This window comes from Lepidothrix coronata, unplaced genomic scaffold (genome assembly GCF_001604755.1).
Source record: "Lepidothrix coronata isolate B3197 unplaced genomic scaffold, Lepidothrix_coronata-1.0 Scaffold27, whole genome shotgun sequence".
Classification (NCBI taxonomy): Eukaryota; Metazoa; Chordata; class Aves; order Passeriformes; family Pipridae; genus Lepidothrix; species Lepidothrix coronata.
The window spans coordinates 5886099-5906023 of record NW_016690207.1 but is presented as its reverse complement, the minus strand read 5'-3'; the positions used below and the strand labels follow the sequence as shown (position 1 = coordinate 5906023).

At 52.4% G+C, this 19925-nt stretch overlaps 1 protein-coding gene and 1 long non-coding RNA gene across 2 annotated transcripts in view; one reads left to right on the top strand and one right to left on the bottom strand.

Moving 5' to 3' along the window:
• The window catches only part of KIRREL3 (kin of IRRE like 3 (Drosophila)), a 358478-nt gene that overhangs the window by 9533 nt on the left and 329020 nt on the right, over positions 1-19925 (top strand). The gene's annotated exons all lie outside the window — the stretch shown is intronic.
• Positions 7095-10289, bottom strand: LOC108494890. Its single transcript, XR_001873980.1, has 4 exons — positions 10156-10289; positions 8633-8960; positions 8114-8233; positions 7095-7202 (listed from the first exon to the last, which is right to left on the bottom strand). It is a non-coding gene; the product is annotated as an uncharacterized LOC108494890 (long non-coding RNA).

Sequence of the window (19925 nt, the reverse complement as noted above, 5' to 3'; positions counted from 1 at the left end):
TGGGATTTGGCACCACTCAGGTGGAGATGTGCTTGGAAAGGGCAGCAGGAGGAACCTCTGGCAGAGCAGAAGTGCCTTTTGCTGTCAAGGCCAGAGCAGTGTGACTGTCCCTGCTGTCAGACGGGCCCTGGGCTGGGTGTGTGTCAGGGTTGTGAGTCTGAGGGGTCTCTTTTCCTCTGTGTCCCCTGTGAGTGTCTATCTCCTGCAGCAGCAGTGCTTTCTGAACATCCCTCTTGCTCCTGTCACGCTTAAAATGATAATATTGGTTTAAGATGGACACTTGTGATAAACTGGGGAACACGACGCCCTTGGAAATCTTCAGAGCTCTCTTGCATCATGTGGGCTGGCTGGAGAGGCCTGGGCTGCCCCCCTCCATGCCCACCTCCTCCTAAGGATGCCTTGGCTTTTAAAGAGCGGGCACCTCTCACCCAGCAGTGCTGACTGCTCCAGGTGGTGTCTGTGACACCTGAGCAGTTCCTGAGCTACCTGTGAGCTCCCAGAACTGCCTTTTCCCACCCTTCCTGTGATGAAGCAAAACCAGGAGGGGAAGTGCTAACCAGGGAAGGCTGGTTTTCCCTGGGGATGAGCAGGGGATGGTGGGGAGGAGAGGGGATAAGAGTGCAATAAATACCTCACAAAAAAGGACCTGTGCAATTGCCACGTGTCCCTTGCCCACGTCTTCAGGGTTGTAGCAAACCTTTCCCCCAGCAGGCTGAGTTTTCCCTGCAGCAGGCAGGTTTCTCCCCATGGTTTGGCTTTCTCCCAAGCACAGGCAGAGGTCTGTGTAGTGCTCTTAACCCGTGCAAGTTGCTGCTGACTTGAGCAGATCCCAGTTGTCATCCCAAAGGGAGCATCTGGTTCAAAATCAGGAAGAAAAGTTGAACTTTTGAAACTTGTTGAAAAGCAGGAAGCATCCAAGAATTATGGATTGAAGGCTTTGAAGTGGACCTGCCAAAAATACTGTGTTTTGATATCTGAAATGTGAACCTGGAGCTCAGGAAGGGTTTTCTGTGCCCCAGGGATGGTGAGGTCACTGTGGGGGATGAAGGGATGCTGGGAAGCTGCTGTAGAAACCACTGGACTGTCGACTGCTGGTTCTTTGGGGTTTGGAAATGGGTTGCAGGTCTCTTCTTGCCTTTGGCCTCGCTGTGGTGGCTCTCACAACGTGCCAATTTGTCACAGTATATTTAATTCTAAACCAGTGTTAAGCTGATCTGTGTGTCTGTAAAGCACCTTGTGTTAGGTTTGATAAAATTACGTTTTATTGTCTAACACAGTTTATTTCTCTTGGTCTGGTTGCATGTTTTTATTACCTGTTTCCTGTGCACCGTGAGGACATGGAGTGCCAGCAACTGCCTCACTTGCTCCTCTCTGAAAGCACCTTAAAATCAGCTCATAATTGCTGAAAACTATGGGAAGACTTTAAGGGTGCCACTGATATCCATCTGGCACTGGTGCATTGAGCAGGTAAAGAAAGGACCTAAGAGGCAATTGAAGAGATTGATGGGCAGTAACGGGTGTAATGGCAATTTTTGTCCTGTGTTTTTAATAAAGTGATTGACGACAGGCCCAGCTGGAGCCCCCGTGCGGAGACCGAGGGATGCAGTTAAATTACAGAGGCTTCTTAACTTAATGAGGCCTGGTAATAAAAACCAGGCATAATGAGCAAAGGATAACGGTACCATTATGCTCTGAGTGCTGGGCAGAGGGCTGAGCAGGCAGGGCCAGGGTGTGCTTGGGGTGATCTCACTGGGAGGAAGGGCTTTCCTGACTGGGAGGGAGATGAGGAGGCTGGGAGACTTGGGAAGAATGGTGATGTTCTTACCCATGAAGGAATGAGCAGGTGGAACACCATCTGTGGTTGATCCTCCATGCTTTTGGTTTTATTTGTAAGGTTTTGGGGCAACTCTCTGCTCCAGGTTTCATTCCCTTTATGTAACCCTGGGGAAGTCCAGGTGGGTTCCTACACAGACATTGTGACGAGGGGGTCAGATTTTGTGCCACGAGGGAAAAACAGTGGGAATTTAACAGCCTGGAGGAAGGACCTGCAGGGAATAGATGGGTGGGCTCTGGGAGGTTGGGCAGAGCTGCAGCAGGCTCATGTCACAGCTTGATTTGGAGCTGAGGCTGGGACCTTTCAGGGGGTGGAGGTGGGAAGTGGATTAGTGTCTGCAGAGCAGCTCGGTGTGTGCCGCCGGTAAATGGAGTTAAACCTGAGCGAGTTCTAATCTAATAATGAAAGGAAGAGAAATAAGTGTTCTCAGTGATGCATGCCCCCTCACAGTGAGTACTAATTGAAAACAGATATTTACTTTAAAATGAAAATGTAATACGATAATGGTGGGTTGAGGATTTCTCACACGTAGGAGGGAGCAGCGGGCACACACAGCCCCCCCTGCCCTGCCCGGGCTCTGGGTCCCATGGGAGCAGCATCTCCCGTGCCATGGGGCTGTGACTGCTGAGACTTCAGCACCTCTCCTTGCCTCTTGGTCTCTGTTTGTCCACCCTCCCCTCCTGCCTCCTTGTTCTTCCCTCCCTGTTCCAAACAAGTTGTCACTCCAGAGCCAGAGTCACGGTGTTCTCCAAAGCACTTTGGAGCACAGCTCAGGGCAGTGGCACTGGTGGCCATTCCAGGACCCTCCCTGCCAGGAGCCCCCCAGGCCCTGCAATCTTCTGAGAGAAGTAGCCTGGCCCTAATCCCTTTGTGCAGAGTTCCTGCCTCTTTCTTCCTATGGGTGCGTTTGTATAATTTGCATTTTGCACTCTGATCGTATGCACAGAATTCAGATTGAAATGGGGGCTTGAATAGATTTGCATGCTAATGAGGCACTGGCTTTATTTGTTTATTTGGAGCCCTCTCAAGCAGGCAGCAGTGCTGGAAAGCAGCTCCTGCAGCTCTGGTGGGGACAGAGCTCTCCAGCAGCACGAGGACCCTCATTTTTATCCCCAGACCCACTTACCTGCTGTGCACAAGCAGTTGAAAGGGGTGGTCTCTGCTCCAGCAGCCCTTGGCTCAGTCCTTCTCAACCCCTGTGGAGCAGCAGTGTGGAGACCAAGAGTTCCAAGCCATCTTAACTAACCAGAGTTGCCTCTTTAAGGTTGTACTGGTGTTACCTGGGCCTGGCCTTGCCAGTGAGTGAGGTGCAAACACTGCTGTGTCAGGGCTGGTTATACCCAGCACGAGCCCCTCGCTGATGGGTGCGATGGTCTGTGAGCCAACAACGGGAGCGTGTCCTGTCCTCTCCTTGACTTTGCAGTGCTGCTCGGGGGGGCTGGGCCCTGCTGGCCACGGCTCCCCGTGTTCCTCAGCAGACCATGACCCTTCTCTTCGTGACAGGGCCGTTATTTCTGGTGTCTTTCAGCAGGTGACCTTGGGCTGTTGCATCAGTGCTGCCCATCAATCCTGCGCCGCTGCCAAATCCAGCTTCCCTTGGTGCTCCTGTGCTCCCTCAACGGGAGCCTTCCAGCCTCTCTTAGTCAGCAATAGATCTTGGAAATATTGAGGAGGAGAAGCCAAGGGCTGGGAGAAAACCAGTTCCCCAAACTCTACGCCAGTATGGGGAGGAAAACAAGACCCCACAGCCCGGGTGCTTCACTGACCGGCAGCACCACAACCCTTTGCTGTGCTCTGGGTCCAGCAGATAGACCCGGCTTAGGGCTCAGTGCTGAGCCTTTCGTGCCAGCTCTGCCTCCCCAGATGACTCCTGCTGCAGCCACTGCCACTCTGAACACGGGCCAAGGCAGGCCTTCTGAAATGGCAGCAGGAATTGGGTCACATCGTGCTGCCCCAGGAGAGCGAGTTCCTCTCCGAGCAGTCTGGCTTCCAGTTATTATTTTACAGGGGATGTTAGAGCTTGATAAGGGAGCTCTTCTGACTGCCAGTGGGGCTTATTTGGGGCTTATTGGATGCTCCAGTTTAGATTTTAATATAGTCAAAGGTGACTTACAACTTTAATATGAATTTTAAAACCGATTGCTCGAGTTGTTTTTTTTTATCTGTGTTAAAGCAGATTAATCTCAGCCTTCCTTGATCCCGTCGGTAGCTTTTCTCTCCCCGCTTGGAGACACACGTGGTCTGTGTCGCACCAACAAAGGCCGAGGAGGAAGATGTTTGTGTGGCGATAAATAATTGTCGCGGGGCCGCTTTTCTTCCGGAGAAATCTCCGCTCTCCGAGCCCGACAATGGCATCAGTGGGAGCTCCTGCTTTTGTACGAGGCTCCCGCCTCAGCCTGCAGAGCGGGGCTTTGCCGAACAATGTCCAGCTTTGTGCTTCCCAGGGAAAGCTGCTCCTCGCCGCTCTGTTTGTCCCCAGTTTTCCGGGCTCTCCACCACCCGCTTTGTGCCGCCGCCGTCGCGGTTCCTCGCTCTGCTGCTTGCAAGGTGTTTTGTGCCTGAGGTGACAGTACTGAGTGGGCTGAGAAGGTGGCCTCGGGGCAGTGGGGTGGGCCGTGCTGAGCCGGAGTGGAGTCCTTGTCCTGCTTCTGGCTCCTTGAGCATCCTCGGGCGGAGGATCCAGCGGGGAATGTTCTGCCTCTGGGCGCCTAATTTGTGGTGTTTGGAGCCCCTGTGAACACCAGGGCTTTGCCTGATGCTTTGGGTGAATGTCACACCTTTCAAGGTGACCAGCTGGGTACCCAAAACCGAGCAGCTCTTGGCCAAATTCAGCAGTGCTGCTGGGCTGCCTGAAGCAGAGGCTGGTGCTCTCTGGCACTTTTCTAAGTAATCCCAGAATCATGGAATGGTTTGGGTTGGAAGGGACCTTAAAGTGCACCCAGTGCCACCCCCTGCCATGGGCAGGGACACCTTCCACTAGCCCAGGTTGCTCCAAGCCCCGTCCAGTCTGGCCTTGGACACTTCCAGGGATGGGTAATCCCAAATCATGTGGTTTAAGTGAATCCCCTTGACTTGATGGTTGGACTTGATCTTAAAGGTCTTTCCAACCTTAACAATTCCATGTTTCTATGACTCAGCTCCAGGTGGCCGGTTGTGCTGCCATGGGTGCTCTGGATTTAGGAGCAGCCTTGTTGGTGCTGCCAGTCCATGGACCATCAGTGGGCAGCTGGTCTTTGGAATTAGAAGACAAGGGTCAGAACTGTGGCTCTGGAGATGTGTGGGCGTAAATCTTCGTGTCCTGAGCATTGGTCAACCTGTGTACCAGTGGCACTAATTAATTTTACCCCAAATAATGAGTTTACACTTTGCTGGGCTGGGAGTGTTCCCTGTACCTTAGGCAATGATTGCAGGAATCAAATGCTCTGTAACCAGCCTTTAGTTTTTTCCTGGTTTGTTGGGGGATGGCACTTCACTGACGGTCCATGCTCTCCAAAATTCCTCCCCAGTGTTGCCTGCAGCTTTTCTCCTGCCAGCCTTACCAATAGCTGCTTTTCAGAGCTCGTTATTCCGTGCACAGTGCTGCATATCAACGTGCTGGATTGGTGGGCTGGGAGCTGGGTGAGCTGTGTGGGTCTGACAGTGGCAGGTGAGGGAGCTGAGGCCCAGAGAGACCCACCTGAGTTGGTGCCACAGCTCGGGGAGGGGGGGAAAACAGGAGGGTTTGCTCGCTGGAGCTGCCCCACGTCTGTCTGCTCCCTAAATTCCAGCCTGAAATAGGGAACCACCAGGTGTTGTGTTGGCTCAGGAGCTGAACAGGAGCGACGAGGCAGTGACGAGACTGAAGAGCCTTTAAAGGCAAGACTTGACACCGCACGAGCGAGTGCCGAGCAGCAGCCACATAAATCCCATTTGTTTTACATTTCAGAGCTTAATGAGACAGAAATCGCATGGCAATTGTCACATGTGAAGGCAGAGATGGCTGCTTTGCTTTGCTTTTGCAGCAACCACCGTCTGCAGCTCCGAGGAAGCCGTGATCTCACCCACCCTGTACCTGCAAAGTGCTGCTGGCCTGGAGCTCAGCACCAATCCTGGGGGTTTATAACCCCCCTGGCAGCCACACCAGCCTCACACCTTCCCCAAAATAGTCAGCACATCACATTCTTCACGTAGAGAGTCATAGAATGGTTTGGGTTGGGAGGGGAATCAAGTCCAGGAAGGCGATTTTTGTGTGGTTTCACTGGGCTGTGGGTGTTGAAAACTGTGGGGTGTCTTTTGGGGTGATTTGTAGGAATTTTAATAAGACCAAGTCCAAGGTACTGCACCTGGGTCAGGGCAACCCCTGGGATCGATCCAGGCTGGGATGAAGGGATGGAGAGCAGCTCTGGGAGAAGGACTTGGGAGTGCTGGTGGGTGAGAGGCTGGACATGCCCTGTCCATGTGCCCTGGGCTGATCCCACAGCGTGGGCAGCAGGGAAGGGGGGGATTCTGCCCCTCTGTCCCCTCAGCTGAGACCCCCCTGCAGAGCTGCCTCCAGCCCTGGGGAACAGCACAGGAAGGACGTGGAGCTGCTGGAGTGAGTCCAGAGGAGGCACCAAGATGATCAGAGGGCTGGAGCAGCTCGGCTGGGAGGAAAGGTTGGGAGAGTTGGGATTGTTCAGCCTGAAAAGGAGAAGGCTCTCAGGCGACCTTAGAGCCCCTTCCAGGGCCTAAAGGGGCTCCAGGAGAGCTGGAGAGGGACTGGGGACAAGGGATGGAGGGACAGAACAAGAGGGAATGGCTTCCCATTGCCAGAGGGCAGGGTTGGATGGGATATTGGGAAGGAATTCCTGGCTGGGAGGGTGAGGAGGCCCTGGCACAGGTTGCCCAGAGAAGCTGTGGCTGCCCCTGAATCCCTGGAAGTGTCCAAGGCCAGGTTGGACTTAGAGCAACATGGTCCAGTGGAAGGAGTGGAACAAAATGAGGTTTAAGGTCCCTTCCAATGCAAACCCTGCTAGGATTCGATGTGCTTTGCCCACCAAGGGATGGAAACATTCCCGGGAATCATCTCAACCTGTGTTAACCATCAAGCTTTGCCCCTTTTATCAGGTAACCCTATAGCTCTTTAAGATGAGCTGAACAATAGCAAGATATGAATGCCAGGGATGCATTAGCTCGGGTAACTTTGCTTCATCTCTGCTAATTTGTGCCTTCGCTCTCCAGATAATGTTCATAAATTGCTAAAGCAGTATTTTAATATTAACATAAGCTACAGTCTCTGTGACAACTGTTAAAGAATGGGTTGTATTTGGAGCTCTGAAATTGATTTTTTTTTTCCTCCCCTTGTCTGTCAGAACTGAAAAACTGCAGATGAAACGCTATGTTGGGTTAGCTGAAAACAAGACCAAAAATATTTGTTTCAGGTCAAATGAAACATTTCATTTGCTACGATACGTTCTTTGTTCAGACTTAAAAAACCTTTTTTAAAGTAAATTAACTTCAGAGATGTCTTGGGGGGGAAAAAAAGTCTGAATGTTTCATGTAGATGGAAAAATGTCTCAATAAAACACTTTCACTCTTGACACCCACTCCTCCCCTTTCAGTCTGAACCACTGAATGGGTTTGATGGGAGCTCATGAATAGCATCAGTTGACCCACATCTGGGTTGGAATTATTGTGCCAAAGATGCAGGGGAAGAGTTCATGAGTCATTTTTTTAATGGGTATCTCGGTAGGTGAGAGAAGTTGTGAAATGATACGTGTGAAGGAATAATGGGGCCCTCGTTAGATGACTAAATCTTATTCTTAATCATCCTGGGGGCGAGGAAGAGGGGAAATTGTGAGTTAGAGAAGTTGTGGGTGAATAGTGTTTTGCAGCTGGCCTGGAGCTCTGGGGGGGCTGGGCTGGGTTTTAGGAGAAGTTCTTCCCCAGAGGGTGGTTGGGCACTGCCCAGGCTCCCCAGGGCAGTGGGCACAGCCCCAAGGCTGCCAGAGCTCCAGGAGGGTTTGGACAACGCTCTGAGGGACAGGGTGGGGTTGTTGGGGTGTCTGTGCAGAGCCAGGAGTGGGACTGATGATCCTTGAGGGTCCCTTCCAAGGCAGGTGACCAAACCCCAGCTGCCTTGAAACCCAGCTGGGTCATCCCTGGTGTTGAACTCCAGACTCGTGGGGTCGTTTCCCTCTGGAGGCTCCAGGATGGGGCGAGTCAGGGATTCCCTGGGTCACCAAACCCCTGCTGCTCATCATCCTTCATCAGCAATTCCCTCAAAATGGGAAGTGCTTCCTAGTCCTGATGAATCCTTACCAGGATATTTGAGACCTTCTCAGTGAGGTGGGAAACTCCCCTTCTCAACCTCCCAAGTCCTTTGTTGTAAAGCAGCAGGAGAAAACCCTCCTGGGATCTGCTGCCTGTTGTTGTGGTGTCCTAAGGGTGAAGTGAGCAAAGGCTTTGTTGGAAAATAATTCAGGTAGGACCTTTTTACCTGGTCCAAACATTCTCCTGAGCAAGTGCTGTTTCTCTGGGCACATCCCTTTGGATGCATCTCTTCCAAGTTTGCGCCAGGAGCGCTGGGAAGTGTAGTAATTGAGCACTTGCATTGTTCTGGACACAGCAACTAATGATTTTTTCTGTATGATAATGCATCTTCATTACTCTGGGGAAATCATTTGCTCCTGTGAAGACAGGCCTCTCATTCCTGGGTTAAGGGGGAAGAGACTAATGGCTTAATTAAGAGGTTGGAGAGAAAAATCTGTCTTAACTCTTTTTTTGTGCGTGTGTGTTTGAAGAGGACTGCGGGGAGGGAGGTTGTGCAGGAAGCCTCACCTAGTGGAGCTGTTTGGGACCACTGCATCGAGCAGGGGACACAAATTCCAGGTCTTCAGTGCATCACCCATGTCTCCCACGAGCCCTCTGGAGGAGCCTGGCGTGGGCCCGGGCTGCGGTTCTTTGTGGCGAGCGCTGAGATTTATCCTTGTGAGAGGGGAATGTTATTTAAATCTGCACATTTCGCAGGATGTGAAAGCAGCTCCACGTAATCTACAGCCTCTCCCTCCGCTGGGACCGCTCTATTAACATCTTTCATTTGTGGAGTTGGATGCTCTGCAGTTCCTTTCAGCGGTGATAATCCAGCAAAGAGCCCGCGCTGTTCACCCTGCGGGATTTATGGAGCCAGAGCCTGCCTTTGAATTTCCGTGCTGGCTTTGGCCAAACGCTGAGATATCACACAACCAGCAGCTTTAGGAACACGCTGGTTCAGGCTTTTGCTGTGGTGGGGTGCAGGGTGACCCGTTTGGGGCTGATTTGGGGACCCTTTGGGGAAGGAATGGAAAGGTCTGAGCGTGTCTGATAGTGACTGTGCTCTCCCAGGCTGCATCCCAAGGGAACAGTGGGGCAAAGCCCTTTCATGGGAACAGGCAACCAGCTTTAAGCAGAGTCAACAGGAGCAGTGGGTCAACTGCTGGGGTTTTTAGGGTGGAGGAGACTTGTGTCCCTCCATCCAAGTGTTAGAACAGAGGAGTGGCAGCGCAAGGCATCTCTTTGTGAATCACAGAATCATCAAGGTTGGAAGAGACCTTCAAGATCCAGTCCAACCATCACCCCAGCACCACCATAACCACCCCTAACTCATATCTCCAAGGGCCACATCCAGACACCTCTTGAACCCTTCCAGAGAGGGTGATTGCACCTCCCTGGACAACTTCTTCCCACACCCCATGAGCAAAACCATCCTGCAAATGAGCACTGCTGCACCTCCTTTCCTGGGCTGTGCCCTCCTCGGGTGACTGGTCTCATGGGTGTCTCTGTGCTGGGATGGGGATGCCAATAGTTTTCTTACACATGAGGCTGGGTGGAGCCTCTGGCTTGGGTGAGGCAGGTCAGGTGCCAGGGAGTTGGGTTTTACCATGAGCCTTCCCCTTTCCCTGCTCCACCTGCAGTGCCTCCCAAACCAGAGGGCAGAGCACTCCTCCCTGTGCCAGGGAGCAGAGCAGGGGGAGCCTGGCAGCTCCCAGCTCGATGGGCACATCCAAACCAGTGCTCCTGAGGTGATGTTTTGGCTCCTGGAGGTGCCTGACTTGGCAGCCCCTGACACACACGTGCATCTCCACCCTCAGCTCAGCTCCCCCAGCTCCTCTCTCCTCGTGTGACACAATTAAATATTAACACCAGTAAACACTTTAGTTCATCTGCACAGCCCTGGCTGCCCAATTATCCTCCTGCAGGGCTGTCAGACTGTGCCAGTTGCTTCCCTGGGTGCTGGCAGCCTTTGGGCTCCACGGCAGGGAAAGCCCTGCTCTCCAAACCTCTCTTCCCACCCCTCTCTGCAGCTCCCCGTGCCTTGGGGTTACCTCAGTGTGAGATATCCCAGGGCACTGTTGGCCTCTCTGAGCCTTTTCAAAGGGCCACAAAGAGCTGTTTGTTCTTCTACAGCTGTTTTGCAGGTATTGACAGGGGAAAAAAGGGGGGGGTTAGGTGATGGCTGCTTAGTAACCTGTAAACACAGGGCAGAGCTGTTGTTGTCTGTGACGTGCACAAGAGGTTCTTCATTCCCTGGAGCTGCAGCATGGTGCTGCTGCAGTTTGGGGGGGATCTGCAGCACCCCAGAAATCCTCCCTGCCTCCCTGAAGGTGGCATTTTGCTGCTTTCACAATACTGGAGTTAAGGCTTTAGCTCCTCACCCTCAGAACCGTGGTGTGGAGCCTTTCCCCAGCCCCTGCACCAATATTGAGGGTGCCCTTCTGGGAACTCGACCCTCTTTTTGTGTTTTTATGCATCTGATGAGATTTTGCTGACAAATGAAGGGAAATTGCTGCATCCAGCTCTCATGGCCTCTGTCAAGCAGAGCTGGTTTGGGGTTTTTTTTGTTGCTTTTGTGTTCTTGCCTTTCAGGGCCTTGACATTCAGCGGAGTCCATTTCCAAGAGGGATGGGACAGCAGGATTTTACTGTGGTTTCAAAAGACATTTTAAGTGCTTGAACTCCTGCCATCACTGAGTTACACGCCTGGGTCTGGCCTTGACTGTGCAGGTTGAATTTCTTGCTATGATTTCCAAGGCAGGCAGCATTAGCAGCTTGTCCTCGGCCAGACGGATCTGTGGGAGCAGCTAATGGGGTTTCTCTTTTCTGTGCTGTCCCAGACCTTGGCATCTGAGCTGGGCAGTGGGAAGAGCAGCAGAGCAGGGAGGAGTCTCTGAGCTGCTCCTGGGCTGAGATCATCAGCCTGGGCAGTTTTGCCCCAGAACAAAATCCAGCTCGGAATTTTTTCTGGTCTCCATTAAAACTTCTTCCCCGTTGGGATTGCTATTGACCAGGCTCTCTCAGGCTGTATTTCCTTCCTGGATCAATAAATCTCGCTACTGATTGCAAAATAAGTTGGTACCTTGGAAGCACAGTGGTTCTGGCTCCAGCAGGCAGCTCGGGGCCCTGCTGCTGCTGGAGATCCCAATCCCAGTTCCCACAGGTTGGATCTTCCATGGTCAGTGTCTGTGTCTCCAACCCCACCTCTCCCTCTGGAAATGGGAAATATTCCCCTCTCCCCTCCAGAGGAAAGCAGGTAGATATTTGTCTGGACTTGGAAGTGCTTCAGCTGAAAGGAGCAGCCTGAATTTGTTGTCTCACAGGTGAAGAGCTCCTGTTCCCCTGCAGAGATGCTGTGATCCCAGTGATCCCATCTCTGCCTGGCACCAGCTCGGAGTGCAGCTGGAGATCACCCCTGTGGCTCCCTCACCTTCCTTGGGATGGCTCCCAACCCTCCAGCTGGCAGAGGGTGCTGGCTGCAAACTGCAGGCTTTTTGAGGCAAGGGAGGAAAACTGCTCCTTCAGCCTTCCAGGAATCTCTCATGGCATGCTGGAGCTGCCCAGGTGGGAGTCTTTTGGAAATCTGAGACCTCAGTGCTGCCTTCTGAGTCCTTCTGCAGGATCTGACTGGAGCCATCCTTGGTTATTTCTTTATTCCCCCTGTGCCTTGCAGGGTAGAAGCTGCTCCTCCCCACAGAGTTGTTCTGAGCTGGTTTCAGAGCTGGTGAGTGGCCCAGCAGCCCCAGCCATCCTCATCCCCTCGCCTTTGCTCCCCAGCACCTTGTTTCCCAGCCCAAGGAGACCTCCTGGAAAGCCAGTTACTAAAGCACAAATCCCTGTGGGCTCGACAAACTCGTCCCTGTGGTGGCTTTTGTCCTGTGTGAGGTGTTTCCTGAGAAGCTTTACTCTCTCATACCAGCCCCAGATCGTGCAGGCTGAGCTGGCTCAGCAGCAGCTGAGGCATCAGGCAGGATCAGGATCCCCTGTGAAATCTGTTGGGAGTAATGAACCACAGATGACTCTGTTTTCTGAATCGATACCGAGCTGCTGTTTCTAGAAAGCTGCCAAGCACACAAATGTGAGGTTAGAGATGGAAAAGCACTTCCAGGGGGAGCTGGGAAAGCTGTTGGTGCTGTCAAGTGTCTCTGCTTTGCACCCAAGAGGCTTCTGTGTTGCTGTGTTGGACGAAGTGTCTGCTCCTGTTTTCTCCCTTGTTCCTTCCAGATCCTGGGAGGTTTAGTGCAGTTCACACTTGCAGAGCACTTGGGTAGAGCATTCTTGAAAAGTGCAAAATATTTATTAGTATTTGCATAGCAGCCCCTGACCTGCTGTGAAGAAGCAGCCCTTCAGCTCTGCTGAGTAAATATACCTTCATTAAATAAAACTCTGCCTGTGCTGCACTGAACTGCTCTGTCTCACCTTCATCTGCTTTTTCATGTGTAAAAAGTCTTAGGAGTGTTTGACTTTAATGAATTTTGAGCATGCAAAGTGCCTGCCTGGCCCGAGGCAGGGCAGCGCTTTGACCCTGGCAGTGCTGGTGACAGGTCTGAGCAGCATCCAGGGGGGCTGCTGACAAGGGATTTGCTTCAGGAGCACCTGTGCAGCCAGTTTAGAAGTGGCCTCATGGCTGGACACCTGCAAAATGACAGGTTTAGGGTGGTGTAGGAGTGATTCCCAGCTTGGTTTGCAGGATGGGGGCATTGCCTGGGGCTGGGACAGGGCTGCTGGTGCTGCCAACCCCCCGTTCCTGGGGCATCACACCCCCCAGAAACCCTCCCCTAGTGCTGCTGCTGCAGAGCTCTTCAGGCTGCAAATGGGATGCCAAGGCTTTAGATGCTCTTGGTGGCCCATAAAATCTTCTTGAGCCTGACATGACGTTAAAGCTTGAAGAGGAACTATTTAAAGCAGAGTGTTCTCACAGGTGCTTGAGTTCGGCTTAATGCTGCTCTTGTCGCAGTTAAGTCTAGTTCAAACAAACTTTGTTCAACACTGAAAAGGCTCTGAGAACATTCCCCTCTCCCCCCCAGAGGAAAGCAGGTGGATATTTGTCTGAGCAGAGCCTCTGGAAGCTCTGGGCCTCGCTGTGCAGCACGGGGGCTGCAGGCATTTTCAGGCTGACTGGAGATGTGGAGCTCGGGAGCACTGGCCATGATCCCCCAGCCTTGGCAGACATGGCAGAGCAGCTCCCAGGCAGTGCTGGGTGTTCAGGGGGTTATTTCTGCTTTATATGTCCTTGAGCAGCGTTGCAGGTTCACAGGGAAGCTGCTCGTTCTCTTCAGTGTCTTTCTTAAAAAAAAAGTTGCACAGCTCAACATATTTCCTTGATAAATTCCTGGAGCATCCCCTCATCCTTCCCTCGTGTCACCTGACAAATGGCTCTTTTGTCTTGTGTTCCTCACTGACTTATTTGTGTTTAATGCAAGTGTGTCACAGGGAGAGGAACCCTGGCAGCACCAGCTTCTAACTCCGGGGGCTTGGTTTTCATCTGGGAGCTGAGGTGCTTTTTTGTGCTTCTTAATTTTCATTCAAGGCTTCATTACAGATTATAAAATACAATTTTCAGCAGGTATGTCCACTTGTTTTCCTCACTTGTCAGCTCTTGATCCCTACTGCCACACTCGGACTCTGACTCGTGCACCCTCTGCCTTTGCTTCCCTCTCCTCAAGTGTTTTGTGGGAAAGCCAGATTGGGACTCTGTTCGTAGCTGTTGTACTTGGAGAGCCTTGTGAAGCTTCCCCAAACCCCAGGAATATGTGAGGGATAGAGAATAAACACCAGCTGCTGCAGTGCCACTGAATAAGGCTGGGAAAGCAAAATCCATCTGTGTGTGCCAGACTCATCCCAGCCCATCCATGTTCCACTCCCTGTGCAGCCTGTTGGTCAGCAGCAGCCTTGGAGAACCACAGAATTCCAGAATGGTTTGTGATGGAATGGGAGGGACCTTGGAGCTCATCTGGTTCCCCCCCCCTTCCACAGGCAGGGACACCTTCCCCCAGCCCAGCTTGCTCCGAGTCTTCGAGGGCTCTGCAGTCACGGGCAAGTTCGTGGTGCTTCCACCCAAACTGGGATGCCAGGAAGGATTTGTGCTCCTGCTGGTTTGCTCATTAATCTGCCAAAGGTGGGATTTGCCAAAATACTCCAGAGCTGGAGTTCAGCTGGTCTGCAGCAGTAGAGCTCCTAAGAAGGTGAGGAGTTTAAACCGTGGGTGTTGCTGTCACCTCTGTCTTGGAGCTGAGGGGCTGGGGGTCTCTCAGAGCAATTGGGATCCAGATCTGCTTTCTTTTTAGGCTTTTGGTGTCTGACTCTTTGGTGCTGAGCCCCCTCTGAGACAAGATTGCTTCATTTGCATGGAGCAAAGCTGCTGCCATCAGCGTCCTGCCACAGCTCTCACCAGTTTACGACAGGTGAAGGAGAATTAAACACCAGGAGGATTATAAGCAGACAAAATGCAATTACTCAGGGAGAAATCCAGTGAGATTCTGCTGAATAGCCTGTCTTAAAAGGACTTTTGGGGCTTCTTAGCTGTCTGGAAGCTTTGGGATCTGCTAAGACCGTGCCTGGAGAAAAGTAGGTGTAAGTCCCCACTTATGGGGGGGATGTAAGTCCCCACTCCTTCACCTAAGGAGAAGGTTGCTGGGCTGAAGGTGATGTTGGGAGTGTTCTTTACTTGGGGATGAAGTTCAGACCTTGGCATTTGGGGCAGGGTGTGTTGCTGTGATGCACCTTTGGTGGGTTTCCACCCCAGGGAAAGGCTGTGGAGTCAATGCCTGTGTGTGACCTGCCCAACTCCAACCCCCTCTGGCCATGTGGGTCTGGTCCAGCTGGGAACTGGGCACCTCCTGGGGTGAGGAAGAGGTGAGCTGTGCCTTTGTTCCACCGTGCCTTGGCACATCTCTGTGTTCCTGGTGGTCACACAGGGTCTGGTGACCACAAAGGAGGGGTCTGGAATAGAGGTGCAAAACAGGATCTGACAGAGAAACCCTCAAAAAGTGCATTTTCCTCTGGGCAACCAACGAGATATTGGGGGAGAGCTGAAAAGAGATCTGAATGGTGTGGTGGAGCAACTTTCCCCAAGATCATCCTCCTCACCCTCCTCCTTCACCACCCAGTTGTCTTCCAGGTCCTTCCCTGGGGTTTTTCCCAGTTTCTCACCGTGCCGGGTTTTCATCTGCTGCTCCCTCCCCCCAGTCCCAGCACCATATGTCATTAAAATGCTTAGACATGTGGAAAGGGCCTTGACAGAGATTCAAGGAGACAAGGGAGACGCGGAGGAGCCGAGACTTTGTCAGATGGAATGATTGTGACATTAGCGACGCTCACCCGCGGAGATGGATCCAGCTCAGGAGGGGGGACCTGGAGTGACAGAGGGAGGGAGGTGGACATCGGGACACGGAGGGGAGCTGGGGAAAACCAGAGCAAATTCCAGCAGAATTCCAGCAAATGGAGGGAAAGGCAGCAGTGGGATTGGAGGACTTGAGCATCGTCCCAGCTGCAGTGCAGGGCACTCAGCGATTCTGCCTTGCCTTAAGTTTGGGAATGTTTAGGTCTGAGATCAGCAGAGGAGGATTTCCCCCACCACCACCACCCTTTGCTGTGCCAAGAGCTTGTTTGGGAACCTTTCTTCCCTGAGTGTCCTCCCACAACCCCGTGAGTAAAGCTGTTAGCCAGCTCCAGCCTCCACCTGCACCGGGTGAAGGTGCAAAAAGAACCCTGGGAGCACCTTGGGGATGGAGAAAAGTGAGTTTGTCTCCTTGTGTTGCCCTCTGGGGTGTGCCCACTGCAGTGGTGGGGTGCAGGATTCCCCCTACTCCCTGCTGCTTGCACAGACCCTCCCTAAACCCCCACACCAGCACTGTTTGCCTGGTTGTTTATCAGGTTTTGAAGGTATTTTTCCCGTGCAGAGAACACCTCTGAACTGCTTTGTGATCTTGTAAAGAAAACAAATGAAAGCAAGCCCCCCCTGCTCCCACTGAGAGAAGAAATCCAAACATCCAAACATCCATACAAAATCCAAACATCCATAGAGGTGGCAAAGGTGGATGTAGAGCCCTGAGTATTTGATATTCAGGGCAGGAAGCTGGTGGGGGAAACCCAGCGAAGAATTCCTTGTCTGGTTAATGCAAATACGCCCGTGGCTCAGAGAAATCAAACAAATGAAACCCTTGGAGCTGGGAGGGGAGAAAAAAAGCGATTCCCAAACTACGTGCAACCTGCAAGAAAAACACAGCTCCTGTTGTTTGAACAGCCTGGGCTGGAGAGCGCCGGGAGGGATCCCATCTGCGGGGAGGGAACAAAGGATCTGGCTCCAGGTAATGCGAGTCATTAGCGAGCCAGGGATGACAACTGCGGTGTAGGGAATGCTCCTGCACATCCCTCCTCACCCCCCTCGGTGGGAGCTTGGGAAGGGCTGGTTTGGTTTCTTTAGGAAGAGCTGGAGGCTGCGAGGCTCCAACCAGCGAGGGGGAACTCCAGCTGGGCCTGCTGAGCCCGGGGTGGAGGCACTGGGAGGCTGCCCCGCCCGGGGAAGCTTTCCTTTAAAATAACCTGCTTGGAGAACACTGTGGTGTCCTCTCAGGTGGCTGAAGATGGGGCATTCCCACCGGGACTGTAGAAGTCTCTTGCCTTTATTTTCCCGAGTTTCCGGTGTGTTCCTTGAGGGATGTGGTGAGCTGCCCTTGAATGTCAGGGCAGATGTTTGCTGCTGGGCAGGTGGTGCTCTCAGAGAGGCTGGGCAGGGATGGCTGATGTGCTTTTCACTGGTACCTGGGCACAGAATCATGGAATATCCTGAGCTGGAAGGGATCATGGAGTCCAACCCTTTAGCCCTGCACAGGACAACCCAAAACCCCACCCTGTGCCTGAGAGCATTGTCCAAACAGTCCCTGAGCTCTGCCAGCTGTGCCCATTGCCCTGGAATCCCGTTCCAACCTGTGTTACCAGCCCTTTGGAGTGTCTGATTTCTGTCCTGGTGGCTGATCCCTGCCTTTCTTTCCCCTCTCCCCAGCCTCCCAGCACAGTGGGATTGCTTTGGATGAGTCACTCCACAGACAGCCTGTTATTTTTCTGCGAGTAGCCTACATAGAACAAACTTTGTACTCTTAAGTGAGCAGGGAAACGTTCTTAGGGGAGACGGGCTCGATTTGTTTAACACTGTAATTCACTGTTAGAAACCTCTCTCTTTTGTCACAGACAGAGTCACTGGATGCGTCAGCCTTTGATCTCAGCGGCTGATCTTCTGCGCGTAAGAAATTTCAGTAACACTTTAAATTATGTGTCTGAGATACCCATTACCAACATGTTGCACTCAGATTTAGGGAGACTGTTGAGTAGGAGATAAATAGTACATGAGGTGCCTTTTAAAATAGTTTTATTATGCCAGTATTTTTCTTCCTGAGATGCTCTTAAGAACTGGGAAACTGCTTTTCCTTTCCTGCCACTTTAAAAAATGCTCCACGAGCCTGAGTTTATGGTACTCTGCCTAATTTGATAGATGTTGATAAATAGCATGTCTTATAACTAGTGGCTTTGGGGCTAAGTGTGCTTCGTGGCTGGCTTTGGGTTTGCTTCTTGCTCTGCAATTAATTCCTCGGTGACCTTGAGCATATTGCTTCAAAGCTGTCTCATTTTACTGTCTTATCTCCAAATGAAGTCCCTCCATTTGGAGAGGGAAGCCTAACAGAAATCTCTGCTGGCAGCTGGGAGATCACCTGGCTGTGTGCAGCAGAGGCAGCCCGGGCTTGCATTTCACCCTCCGGTAACACGTCGCGCTCTGTTGTGTTCCATTGGAGTTAAATCCAGCATTTTGCTCTCATCTGTCAGGCTCCTGCACTAAGGAGATTCACCTTGTTGCTTTTACACAGCTTCAGGTCCCTCTGCTTCACTTAATGGGATTGTCTGTCCAGGAGACAGCTCGGGGAAAATTTAAAGATGTGCTTTCTGCCTCCTGTGTTCTCGCTGTTGCCTGCCCGGGAAAATCTGCCGGAGAAGATCTCCCAGGGTGCAGCAGGGAGTGCTTGGGAAACACACCCCCAGACTTCTTCATTTCCTCTGGAAGTGTCCACCCAAGTGTCAACTGCATTTTAAAATCAAGCTTTAGGCTGAGAGGTTTGGACTCCTCTGCTCTGTGTGTGCGTAAGGTGGAAAAGAGGTGGGTCACCAAGATGATGGAATCATGGAATCGTTCATCGTTATGAAGTAATAAAGATGTTTGGGGGATCAAATGAGTAGCCCTGGAGCTGGGAGAGGCTGTGGCTGGTTTGGTAAGGGCACAGCACTGCAAGTGAAGGAGGGAAGGTTTAGATTGGAGGGAAGGAAGAAATTCTTCCCTGTGAGGGTGGGGAGGCCCTGGCACAGGTTGCCCAGAGAAGCTGTGGCTGCCCCATCCCTGGAAGTGTCCAAGGCCAGGTTGGACAGGGCTTGGAGCAACCTGGGCTAGTGGAGGGTGGTCTTTAAAGTCTCTTCCAACCCAAACCATGCTGGGATTATAGGAGTCCATGAACTTGGAGCTGTCTGGGGACTTGCTGTGGGTTTGGTATCAGCTCCCCTGTCCCTGGTGCCCCAGACTGAGAGCTTTTGGCTCTGGTTCCTGCTGATGACTTGAGTTAGCAAACAGCAGCAGGCAATGCTGTGGGAACAGCTCCTGCTCCTAGAGCCCTTCCTTCTGCATCCACATCTCCAGCCACCCACTCCCCAAACGTGGTGGTTGAACCCCTCTAATAACCCACAGCAGCAGAGGACTCTGGTCTACAGGTGCAAAGCAGAGCTGGTTATGGGGTGTACCGAGCGTATCTGTGAGCAGAACACCTGGAACCAGGGCTGCTCTTTAAAGTTCATGATGGACTTCTTGCAGTTCCCTGCAGCTGACACAGGAAAAGCTGGTGATATATCTGAGACAGGGAACTTTTTTGAGTGCAGCTGCTGTGGTGTGACAGGGGGTGCTGCACACAGCAGGTTCCCAGAGGTCCCCGCGAGGCATCGTAATGAAACACAGAACCTTTCACCCTCAGCCAAAGCTCCTGCAAATTGCAAACGGGGATTAAAGGGGGAGCAGGAGCTCAGAGCCCTGTTCCTCGTGGTGCAGGACACGTGGGGAATTTTGCTCGAGCCGAATTGAAAAAGCCACGGCTAAGAAAGCAAGTGTTATGGGTCAGAGGGGCAAGTGTAATGAAACCGAGTGTGACCGTATTCCCCAAATTAAACCCAGAGCGTTTGGTTTGCAGAGAGCTCCCTGGCCGGGGTTACACTCCTATTCCTGTTAAAGAAAGCAGCCGTGCAGGATCTGGAAGAATCACAGGGCTGGAGAGGCGGCGGGAGGGGGGAGCGCAGGGGAAGGAGATCAAAAAGGGTTTGTCAGTGCAAAAATGGCACCGAGCACGACAAAGAGACAGGGAGAAGCAGAGGATGAGACTGAGACACAGCCAAGGTGTCAGAGCAGGTTTGTCGCTGCCAGAGCCAACTGGAAGTGAAAGCGTCACGGAGAACTGGAGGCAGATCGAGCCTGTCAGGGAGATTTAACTCAACCGAGGGCTGGAAACACTCCCAGCCCTGTTGGACCTGGAGCAGGGAGAGGCAGGTGCCTGTGGATGCTGGAGATGCTGGAGGTACCCAGTGAAGGGCCCTGCTTGGGAGGACCTCGTGCAGCACCAGCACCGTGCAGGGGGGTTGGGAGTGGCTCTGCCACCCAGGCAGCTCGGGAGCCTGTTGGTGTAGTTTGGCCTGGATCAGGAAGAGTGTGGCAGCAGGTCCAAGGAAGTGATTCTTCCCCTGGACTCAGCGCTGGTGAGGCCACCCCTGGAGTGCTGTGTCCAGCTCTGGGCCCTCAG